The sequence below is a fragment of the Lactuca virosa genome, chromosome 3 (assembly GCF_052849685.1).
Source record: "Lactuca virosa cultivar CGN04683 chromosome 3, Lactuca_virosa_CGN04683_v6, whole genome shotgun sequence".
In the NCBI taxonomy this organism is placed as follows: Eukaryota; Viridiplantae; Streptophyta; class Magnoliopsida; order Asterales; family Asteraceae; genus Lactuca; species Lactuca virosa.
Window position 1 is genome coordinate 243,148,161 of NC_136428.1, and position 12,356 is coordinate 243,160,516.

A 12,356-nucleotide genomic window follows, 5' to 3' on the forward strand; every position below is an offset into this window, starting at 1 on the left:
TTCCTGAGAATACATTTATTTTGAGTGTCAACATAATGTTGGTGAGTGCACCAGTTTTTTTTTTATTCTGTTTTTGAATCCTTTTCTTTGAGAAAACCTTTCTTAATTATTAACCTAGTTTTCTATCTTTTTAGGATATCCAACGATCCTAGCATATTTTAATTAGGATATCTTTTATTAATCCTAATTTACTATCTCTTTTAGGATGTCTAACGATCCTAACATATTTTAATTAGGATATCTTTTATAAATCTAAATTTACTATCGTTTTAAGATATCTAACGATCCTAATGTATTTTAATTAGAATATTTTTTAATAATCCTAATTTACTATCTCTTTTAGGATATCTAACGATCCTAACGTATTTTAATTAGGATATCTTTTATAAATCCTAATTTACTATCTTTTTAGGATATCTAACGATTCTAACGTATTTTAATTACCATTCCAGGAATCCCTAATGGTAATCTAAATTTTAAGGCAATTTTTAATGTATTATCGTGAGCCCCTATAATCGACGCTATGACCGTAAATATACCCCAAATCACGACGCTTCATTGGACGTCGAATAATAACTTATATGGAAGGTATCCTGCCGGGATTGTAGCTAGCTATCGCATGTGGGGTTGTTATGGCCCTGTATAGATCTATACATAACTTCCTAGCTCTCGCAAGACTAACGATTGTAGGTATTGGGGATATGTCGAATTTAATCAATTATTTTTGATGAATAACCAACTCACTAACGCATTAACATAATTACCCATATATATATATATATATATATATATATATATATATATATATATATATATATATATATATATATATATATATATATATATATATATATATATATATATATATATATATATATATAACAGTGTCTTTGTATGTGCCGGGTAGATATCATCAAATGATATATATATATATATATATATATATATATATATATATATATATATATATATATATATATATATTAGGTTCTATGGAAAACAAAAAACCCTAAAAATCATAAAAATGCATAAAAAAATACTTAGAGATCACAAAATGTTTTTTTGAATTTTTTTATAAAAAATCGCAGCTTTTTATTAAAATTCGCTGAAAAAAAAATAAAAAATCAATTATTTTATATTATTATTATTTATTTTTATAAAAAAAAAGTTTTTTTTTCAAATTTTTTTTAAGCGAATTTCTTTAAAAACCTGCGATTTTTTCATAAAAAATGTCAAAAAAAAAAAGTTTTGTGATCTCTAGGTATTTTTTTATGCATTTTTATGGTTTTTTGGGTTTTTTTAGGGTTTTTTTGTTTTCCAAATAACCCTTCCCTATATATATATATATATATATATATATATATATATATATATATATATATATATATATATATGTTTGGCTTCTATGGAAAACAAAAAACCCTAAAAGAAACCTTAAAAATCATAAAAATGCATAAAAAAATACTTAAAGACCACAAATATATTTTTTTGACTTTATACTCTTAAAAATCGCAAATTCTTATATAATTTCGTTGAAGTTTGTTTTGAAAAGAAAAAACAAAACAAAAAAAATCAATTTTTTAATTTATTTCAGCGAATTTATAAAAAAAGCTGCGATTTTAAGAAAATAAAGTAAAAAAAAGGATTTGTGATCTCTAAGTATTTTTTTATGCATTTTTATGATTTTTAGGGTTTTTTTGTTTTCCATATAACATTTCCCTATATATATATATATATATATATATATATATATATATATATATATATATATATATATATATATATATATATATATATATATATATACCCTAATTATGGTTATTTTAACATGATATTTTGGCAGAGTAACAACCAAGTACTATGCATATCCTAAATCTTGTTTAACATAACTCCTAGGTACTAAGGTTTCCTAGGAATTTGGCTATTATAACATCTAGGTAACACCTACTCCTAGATTATTGGGCATTATAACCCCTAGACATAAGGTCATAGCTTAAATATAGGCATAGTATCTACAGTTATACTATCCTAAGTCATCTAGCTTATTGTAAAATGATTTGACATTTATAAAATAAATATTTTTATATAACCATTTGATAAGCATGTATTCCCCCTAAAAACATTTAAAACAGTGAAATATGGGTCGTTAACTCACTCTAGGGTTTAAAACCGTTGATGTAGGGTAGAGACGAGCTTGAAACTTTAGAGACCGCTCCATGAGGTAGCACACAGACCAGAGAGAAAGAGAAAAGTGAATGAAGGTGTGTTGAAACTGAATAGAACCTTCTATCTATAATCGAGTTTTGGGGGTGCGTGCCGTGCATTTCCTACGTGCGGCGTGCACTCGAACACCATGGCTCCACAGGAAGTTGCCACGTGTTACCTCCCTACTCAGCCATGTCACTCGCAATCTGTCCGAATCTGGTGTCAAGTGTGCGGCACACGGCGAGCGGAGGCGCGCACTTGACGTATAAGTAATGATTTTTGAAAAGTCATAACTTCCTTGTGTGTTCTCCAATCTAGACCTTCTCCATATCTATGTGACGATCTCAACGTGTACTTCAACTTTCCTTTTGGTTGTTTTGGCCGGTTTCGACTTTCATTTTCGAGCCCAACGGAGGTAAGAATTAATGATTTATAAAAATCATAACTTACTCATATGGATCCCGTTTTCGACGAATTTTTTCCTAATGTTTATATCTCGAGGAGTATTACAAAACTCATCTTTGTGCTTTTAGTCGAAACTCAACCAATCTCTAAGTACCGTTTTGACGTAATTAATTTTAACTATGTGGTTGATTTCAATTATTATAAAATCCATAAATTTCTCCTTCAAAGTCGACTTTTTACAAATCTTCTATCCTTGAGATCAAGTTAATAAGTACTATCCAAGTATGTTAACTGAATCGAAAAACGTCACAACTTTTTGATCTCTAATTTTTAGAGCATAATGGATGATTTTTAGCAAAAAATGTAACAACATATGTGATTCTTATTATCTTAAAAATTGAATATTACAATGCTTTCTATTACATTTATTTTCCTATTATTTCCTAACGGTGGCTAGTGACGGAAATTTTCAGGATTGTTATAATTTCTATGATGGAAACCTCCATCTCCGAGGAAGATAAGGTTTTTAATATGTTATTTATTTTCTCTAGATTTAAATAAGATATTCAGATTTGTTTTACCATAGAGTTCTTTCCAACGACGACAATCAAGATCCATGGTTTGTTAAGCTTCACTAAGCCGATTTTTCTTTTGTTTATGTGTGTTTATATGATTAAAGGGAGTCGTTAGTTTGAAACCGGTGTGCAATCGGTGTTCTTTCAATGTTTTTTTCTAAAATTTTGGATTTCTAGGTTATGTATTGTAAACTGATGCTGTATCTGTCAAAGTTATTGCTTTAGGGATTTGATTTTGTGTATTATTTCTTCTACTGAAATGGAGATTGTCCAACCATACCAATTATATACAAAATATGATGCAATGTGTATGGAATAACCGTGAATCATTAATCAATTTGAAGAAAAATCGTCTAGTATGAGTTGAATCTGGTAAACCTAAAATGATAATTTATGCCCGATATGCTTGGTGTTCAACCAGATTTAATGGAGAAGAGAATGACACTGTTACACTTTGGTCCTAGAATATCATAAATGTGAAAGTTTTGGTCGTGTAATTTAAACCAAAACAAGTAAGGTACCAACTACAAAAGAAATTTAAACCATAAGGACTATTCGTGTAATTAAGAACAACTAGTTAACGGAAGCATGATTAAAAACTAACGATAATGGCTTAATTGATATGTACATTAAAAGTTAAATGACCTATTGTGAAAAAAAATGGTCAAATTAGGCAAAACTCTTAAGTTCATTTTCTATAACTATAAATATATTACTACAATATAACCAAATAGTTATTACATTTTATAATATCCTAGTCGTATATAATAAACTAATGAATAAAGATGAAACATGAAAGACTAAAAGCAACAAACCAAACTTTGACAGTATTTTGTGTAAATCAAATTTGGTGTTATACCGAAGCTTCGACATTACTTTGGTGTAAATCAAATTTGGTGTTAGACCGAAGCTTCGACATTATTTTGGTGTAAATGAAATTTGGTGTTATAATGTATTATTTTATCTGAACCGATTCGAACCGAACGTTTGTATCGGTCGGACCAAGAACCGGGGACGAGAGCCGTTCAAAAATCGGGTTGAACCGGTGTGATAGAACCGATTTATTGGATTTGGATAGTTGGATTTTAGTTTACCAGTTAAAAACACTCCATTTTCAAGGCAAATTGAACATCTCCATCGAACAGATTAGTCTGAATTTACACAACTTGAAGGCAGACGCGTCCACCGGCAGACGTAAGAAAATTCTTGGTTTTTTATATATATGTACGTAGGAAATTGAAAAATATATCAAAATTATACAAAGTGGGTTAAACCGGCGGTTGAACCTAACGAACCAAAAACCGAATCATCATACCAATTCAATTAAAAAACTCATTTTTAAAACATTGTTTTTGCTCATTTCCACTAGTGTAGTGCTTCAATTGACGACGCTTGTGCAAAAATCTAATGTATTGCTCCAAAGTTTCATTTAAGGAGGGAAACAAACAAAAAGAAAAGAAAAAAAAGACAGTGTTGGAAGGTACAGAAATGAAAATAAAGATAATTTATACTAATCTTCCTCGATCAGAAAAAGTAAGAGAAATGATAAGAAAATCGTTCATTTTTTTCTCTAGTTTTATTTTCTTTTGAGCGTAAATAAAAGATCCTTTATGATTACATTTTCCAAAATCGCAAGCGGTCCTTGGCCCTGTCTCCCATAAACGAAGAAGAAGCCAAGGTATTTGAATTTTCATAATAACTTTCGTCAAATCTGTTCTTTCTCTTTTACGATTGATCACGACATGCAATCCAGATCCATAATTATATGCTTAATAGGTTTTCGACATTGTTGTTACTTGTATCGGTTTAGTTTTTGTAATGTTACTACTCGAATTTGGTTACATTACGAATTCACTTTTATTGATCGAAATCGAAGCGTCTTCTCGGATTGTAGTAATATGGTCATTCATTCTGTTTCCTGAAACGCATGCATACGCCATCAAATATACACATAAAATTTGGTATTGATTTTCTTACAGTAAATTGATTTAGTTTTGAAATGGAATCGTGCCTTCATTTTCATGTGCTGATTTTCTCACAGTTTCCAAATTAAAAACCGATACATTCCATTAGAAAAAGAAACCCTTTTTTGCGTCATATGGAGGGATCAAGAAACAGTCATGGAAAGCGTTCCAATTGTCACTCTGACCATAACGATAATGGAAGAACCAAAAGAGGAAACATTGGTGATGAAAGTGGAAAGAACTTAATAAATTCAGATTATACTGTATTCCGATACTTATGCCCTGTTGAGAAACTTATGAGCATAATAGGAGGATGTTGTAAGATTCTCATAAAATTAGAATCCGAAACTAATTCGACAATTGATTTTATTGATAAAGTGTTTGGATGTCGAGAACGTGTTATTACTATCTATAGCACAAATGATGAAACAAACGACTTTGATGGAATAGAAACTGATCAACGAGTTTGTCCATCACAAGATGCCCTTTTGTAAAGTGCATGACATAGTAGTAGCTGATGAAGTGGGGCCCAATGAGGTTGCTGACATGGCACCACAAGTTACAGCTCGTCTCCTTGTCTCATCTGATCAAATCGGATGTGTTATTGGAAAAGGTGGACAAGTAGTTCAAACTATAAGGACAGAAACCAGTGCTCAGATTCGTATTATGAAGGATAATCATTTGCCTACTTGTGCATTAAGCAATGATGAACTCATACAAGTAAGCTTACATTTCTTCTTATGTCATGTTTAACAGTTTAAGATTATGTTTCATTGACTCATTTGTTGTGATTTGATTCAGATATCTGGTGAAGCTTCTGTTGTTAGAAAAGCATTATTTTAAATAGCATCACTTCTGGTGAAGCTTACATTTCTTCATAAACCTTTTTTTTATCTTCATCCATAAGAAATGTTTTATAAATCCCTCTCATCTTTTTCTCATGATGATTCTTTTATGTACAGATCTCTGATCACATATATTCTGCAACTATTGAAGCAGCAATATGTCTACAAATGAGGAGTAATTGTAGGGATAAAAGTGACTTTTATTCAGGTTTTATTTCATATACCACTCAATTACTTGTTCCCTCTTCTCATGTTGCCTCCATAACTGGGAAAGAAGGCTCCATAATTTCTGATATTAGTAGAATCACTCATGCTGATATTCAAATACTTTCAAAAGAAAACCTTCCAAAAGTGGCCAAACATTATCATGATGAAATGGTGCAGGTAAATATTTCTATATTTAATTAAAATATCGGCAAATTGCACGAAATAGCACATTATATTTTATCCATAATAGCAATAAACTTACGTTTAAATAACCATAATAGAGATACACTTGCATGTTTTACTCATAATAGCAATATTTAACTCACAATAGCAACATTCTTCCATTATCTATACACAAGCAATGTACTTTACATTTCATTACCAATAATAGCAATATGTAACAAACAGAGTACAATGTCCATATTTGTAGGAAAATGTAAGTACATTGCTATTGAAGATAAAGAAATGTAAGTACAATTTCTATTATTACTAAAGAAATGTAAGTAGGTTACTATTATGAGTAAAAAGTTAAACCACATTGCCTATATTGGTAGCAAGAGTAAAGTATAAAATATTTATATATAGAGAATTAGATAGAGATGAAGCATACCATAATGAGTGTTGACCCTTTTTGTTAATTTTTCTTCTATAAGATTTGTGGGAGTTATGTCTGTGTGTTGAATGCATTTTGACACGTGGCATCAATATTGAGGGAAAACGTTTTTGATAGAGAATGGGAAAATTCGGATTCTGCTCAGGTTTTTCGATATATTGTAGCACCTGAAATTTCCAAGTATGAAAGTGGATATTCTTATTCTAGTAGATATGGAACCTATGGTGGATCGCAGGTACTTAACCCTAAAATTTAAACAATAAACACTCAAAATATTAAGTCCTGTATGATTTCTGTTTGGTTAAAGTGCTATATGCACAAGGTATTTTTCTTTTCATAGATCACTTGAATGAGACTAAATGACCAATTTACCCTTACATTCCGATGCAACAAGTACAACAATGTTCATCAATTTTAACGTGAGAGGAGTTGTGAGGAAAAAGAAGGAAGACCAAATAGATAAATAAAGTATGAACCCATTAAGCCACTTTTTTGGCTTAACCAATTAAGTCATTCTAGGTAGATTAACAAAAAAAAAACACATGTATAGAATGGTTAAATCATAGAGGTTTTACATCACTGGGCCTTGGGACCAATTCCTACGTTTGGTTTCTCATTAGGGTTGCCACTTGTTCCTCAATCGATTTGACCCACTCTTGTTTTGTGTGAGCTTGATCAAACGAATTTGGTTCAATCACATCTCTTTTTAACTATTGCAGCATTAGCATATGTAGGATTCGGTCTTCTAAGTCTAGTTGATTTTCTAGTGGTTGTTTCTTCAACGTTCTCATTGTTGACATTTGTTTGATTAAACACACCGGTTTGCCATGGCTACTGGTTTTGTACTTCAACTTCATTTTCTTCAACTATAATCTCTCCTCCATCAAGATTGAGGCTAACTTTAGATGACTCTAACTCCTCCTTCAGTTGTTCAGAATACGGTAGGATCTCATGGTTTGTTGACCACAATGATGACGTTTCATCAAAGATGACATTTTTTGACACATAATATTTTCCAGTGACTGGATCACAATAGAACCGTCATCCCTTTCTCTCCTCACCGTACCATACAAATATGCATCAGATAGCTTTATTTTTCATCTTGTGTCTCAGATACCCTGGTATAAGCACATAACACACACATCCAAAAACTCGGAGATGACTGACATTTGGATTGATATTCATCACTCTTTCGAATGGTGACACATATTGCATCTCTTGCTGAGGAATTCTATTGATAATATAAGCAACCGTTCTCGTAGCTTCAGCCAAAAAACGCTTAGGGATATTTTTGTCATGTATCATGCTTCCACATACCTCAACAAGATGGCGATTCTTCCTTTTAGACACCCCATTCTGTTGTGGGGTGTTTGGACAAGTCAATTGCCTTCCAATCTTATTTGCCTTTAGGTAATTAATAAACTCAATTCCAAGGTATTCCCCACCATTATCTGATCGAAGGCAACATATACCCTTTTTGGTCATTCTTTCAACTTAATCTTTAAATTCTTTGAACTTGAAAAAGGTCTATAAAAGTCACCATATACTTCATACGTTTAACTGATGTTTGCTTGACTGGTCCGAACACATCGGAGTGCACCAATTCCTAAGGAGCTTTTGATTGATAACTTGATCTTTTATATGGTTGTTGATGAGCCTGGCTGAATTGGCAACCAACACATACACTATCTTTTCTCAATTCTAATTGTGGTAAACCATTATCCATTTTCTTCTTCATCATTAAATCAAGCTTTTCATAACTCACATAGCTTAAATGCATATGCCATAAGTCTACATTCTAGTTCTTCTTAGTCTTTTCTAGATACCCCGACTCCACATAAAAAACATAATTGGAATCACTCCGATGTCCCTGTAGGATTTCTGTTGATGGAGTCTCAAATTTCTTATAGATCTTGACATCATTTGGACTAAACAACACAAACTGTCATGTTGAAGTTAACTGTGATACATAGAGCAAATTCTTCTTCATAGAAGGTACATGGTAAGTGTTGGATTATGTGTCTAAGCCATTAACTAAATTATTATAAACTTGAATTATTAGTAAAATCCTTTTGGGTTGCCCTCAAACCTACTAATTGAATATGATGACTTTTAGAGAGAGAGAAACTGATTTATTAATTTATTATATGATTAATTAATTAATTAGAAATCAAAATAAATAATTTATAATTATGTTTTGAGAAAAATATATTAAATAGAAACTATATTGTTTAATTATAAGTTAATCAGAAATTAACTGGAATTAATTTTGGGATTAATTGGAATAATTAAGAGTGGAAGGACTAAAGGTGACAATGTTTAAAAGTTGAACATTGGGAATTCTAGTACCTCCCTAAGTGCCTTATCTTAGGAAACTGCCTTATACATAGCCCCATTGATCACTTATAAAAAGCCCCTCCTTGGAGCATAGTTTCGGCCATCCCCTCTATCAAGCTAAGGCCAAAAACCCAACCTCCCCTCTCCCTTCTCTCTTTAAGCCTTCTAGTTACTAGGTTTGGGTGTGAACCATCAGAGGCATTAGATTTCTGGTTGCTAGCTTCCAAGAAACTACAAGAAGGTTATTTTGGTTGATTATCTACCAGTACAATCAACAGTATGTTTTACTTAAACCTTTGTTAATTTCGAAAAATAACAATGTACTTTGGGGTTCTTGAATTCAAATTGTTGTTTGCAAATCATAGAGAGAACATAGATCCTTAGGGTCTATGCAAACTTAGGGTCAATGTTTTTCCGCTAAAAATATGTTTTTGAAACATGAAAAACCCATCAGTGGTATTAGAGCCATTTTTGTCTGCGATTTTGCACAAAGTTGAATTAGATCAAAACCCTTTTGGTGGATTTTCGAATTGGGAAAGGGTTATTGAAACCCTAACCCTCCTCCTTGATTTTCGAAATTTGTAGGGTTCTTTAGGGTTTCCTTATTCGATAATTATTAGTTTTAAATGCCTTAAAATTGGATAATTACTATTTGGTATAAACCCAAACCCTAATTTCAAAATTAGAGGGTATTGGATTATGATTAAAATTTATTTGATTCATTGTTTAATGGTAAATAAATTGTTTAATGCTTATTGTTTAATTTTAAATTAAATTAATTTTTTATAATTTCGAAATTTTTAATGTAATCTAGAATTTTAGTAATGATTTTAGAATACACCTTATATATATATATATATATATATATATATATATATATATATATATATATATATATATATATATAATTAAATGTTAATATAGTATATGTATAAGAAAAGTCAGTCAAATCAATAGCAGGCCTCATTCACGAAGCCATGCTATAAAGAGGGTATAAGGAAGCGGCCGATAAAATGACTGTTGAATGGGTGTCCACTCTCACCCACCGCTCTCCTGTATGGTGGAGGGTCGTTAGCCGAACGGGTTTGATAGGACATAACCTCATTAATAAGTATAATGATATAAAGTAACTAAACTGTTTTAAAAAATCCCACTCTTAGTTACTTTATGAAAAATGTGAATTTGTATGCTAATCCATGAAGTTGCACATTATGCTTTATATGTTGTTAGTGGAGTGTGTGTGGTTAACTAGCTCACTAATATGGACTATAAAGAATACTAATGAGCATCTCAAGAATTATCATTATTGATGGATCGTGTGTGGTTAACCAAAACATTAAGTAGAAATGATAAATGACATTGAGATTGCCAAGCATATTTGCATGGTTATTCACATCTTGTTTGTGAGCCTCATTATCCCATTCACAAATAGAAAGAGCATAATCTGAGATTAAACATGCCATTGATAGATTCAGTGAATCTCAAAATATCTAGGATTTTCATTTTGATTAAAATTGGTAAATTGCTTTTACTTACCTTTATAAAATTTACAATTAGTTTAAGACATCCTTCTTCTAGATTGTCAATTGCATAGTTGCGTCCTAGCCTCAATATTTATTATGGGTTAAATATTTAGGATTATTTTATCATCTAACTACAACTACTTTTCTTTTTTGTAGATGTCTACTCCTAGTGATGCTTTTGCTCCATCATCGTCTACCCACAATTCGGGTTTCTCCCAACTCTCAATCGTATCCAAGGTGACATTTGATGGCACCAACTATAACGATTGGATGCACAATATTAAGATGGCTCTTCGATTTGAGGGTAAAGAATATGTCATTGAAAAGGAACTCGTTGAAATCGATGAAGCAACTGCTACTCCAGAACAACTAGCCTCTTATAAGAAACACTACGATGACGCAACAAAATTTGCTTGCATCATGGTCGACACCATGGTCCCTGAGATGCACAGGTTCTATGAGGATTATTGGCCCTATGAGATGAACAATGACCTTGTGGAAAAGTACCACAAGAGAGATCGTCAAGAGAAATATGAAGTGGTCAAAGCCCTCATGGCTTGCAAGATGAAAGAGGGAGATTTTGTATGCAACCACGTGAAAAGAATGCAAAGGTACATGGAACGCCTTATTAGGCTCAATGTTAAATTCGATGAGGAGTTGGCCATTGACATGGTCTTGAACTCTTTGCCAAGTTGTTATGATCAGTTCATTTTGACGTATCATTTTGAACAACACAGAAACCACATTGGCCTAACTCCATAACTTGATATAGAATGTTGAGTCAGGAATGAAGGGAAAGAATCTGGTCCCTTCACCTAGTTCTCCTGTTCTCGTCCTTAGGCAAGGCGAAGGGAAGAAAAGGAAAGATCCTCCCAAGACTAACTGGAAGGGCAAGGCCCAAGTTGGGTCATCTAGCAATGGACCATAGGCAAGGCCCAATTCCGATGTTCCAATTGTTAGTAACCCGAAAGAGGCCGCTTGCTACTATTGCAATTACCTGTGTCATTAGAAGAGGAGCTACCCCAAGTACCTGCAAGACATCAAGGATGGCAAGGTGAAGCCAACGTCAACATGTATGTACAGTATTAAATCTAATATCTCACTAATTACTCGTTCTTGGGTCCTTGATATAGGATGTGGTTTTCACATTTTTATGATTTGCAGGGACTAAGAGAAAGTGAGGAAGTAGAGCATGGAAGGATGAATCTGATCATGGGAAATAGGCGATCTTCTCATGTGACCAAGATTGAGACTTATCATCTTTTTCTTAGTAGTTATGTTAGTTTAGATTTGATTAATTGTTGCTACTCATCAAAAATGACTCGAAACATTATTTCATGTCATGCATTGTTCAGACAAGGTTTTGGTTACTCCTTTAATGATATGAATGGTTTAATTTTAGTTTATAAAAATGGTGTTTTTAAATTTGAAGCTTTACCTTGTGATGGAGTGTATGAAACTGTGACTTGTGTTGATAGCTTAGGCAATAGTGTATTTCACATTGATTCGTCTAATGGTTTAGATAAGGCATGCATGTGGCATTGTCATCTTGGGCACATTAACAAGAAACACATCGCCTAACTCTAAAATGATGCAGTGTTGGAATCATTTGACCTAAGGCCAGATGATGAATGTGAATCTCGTCTTTTGATAAAGATGACAAAATCACCAATCCCATGTAT

At 32.1% G+C, this 12,356-nt stretch overlaps 1 pseudogene; it reads left to right on the top strand.

The window, feature by feature from the left end:
• The first annotated feature begins 5,283 nt into the window (after positions 1 to 5,283).
• Positions 5,284 to 11,602, top strand: LOC145164488 (uncharacterized; annotated as a pseudogene).
• The last annotated feature ends 754 nt before the right edge of the window (positions 11,603 to 12,356 follow it).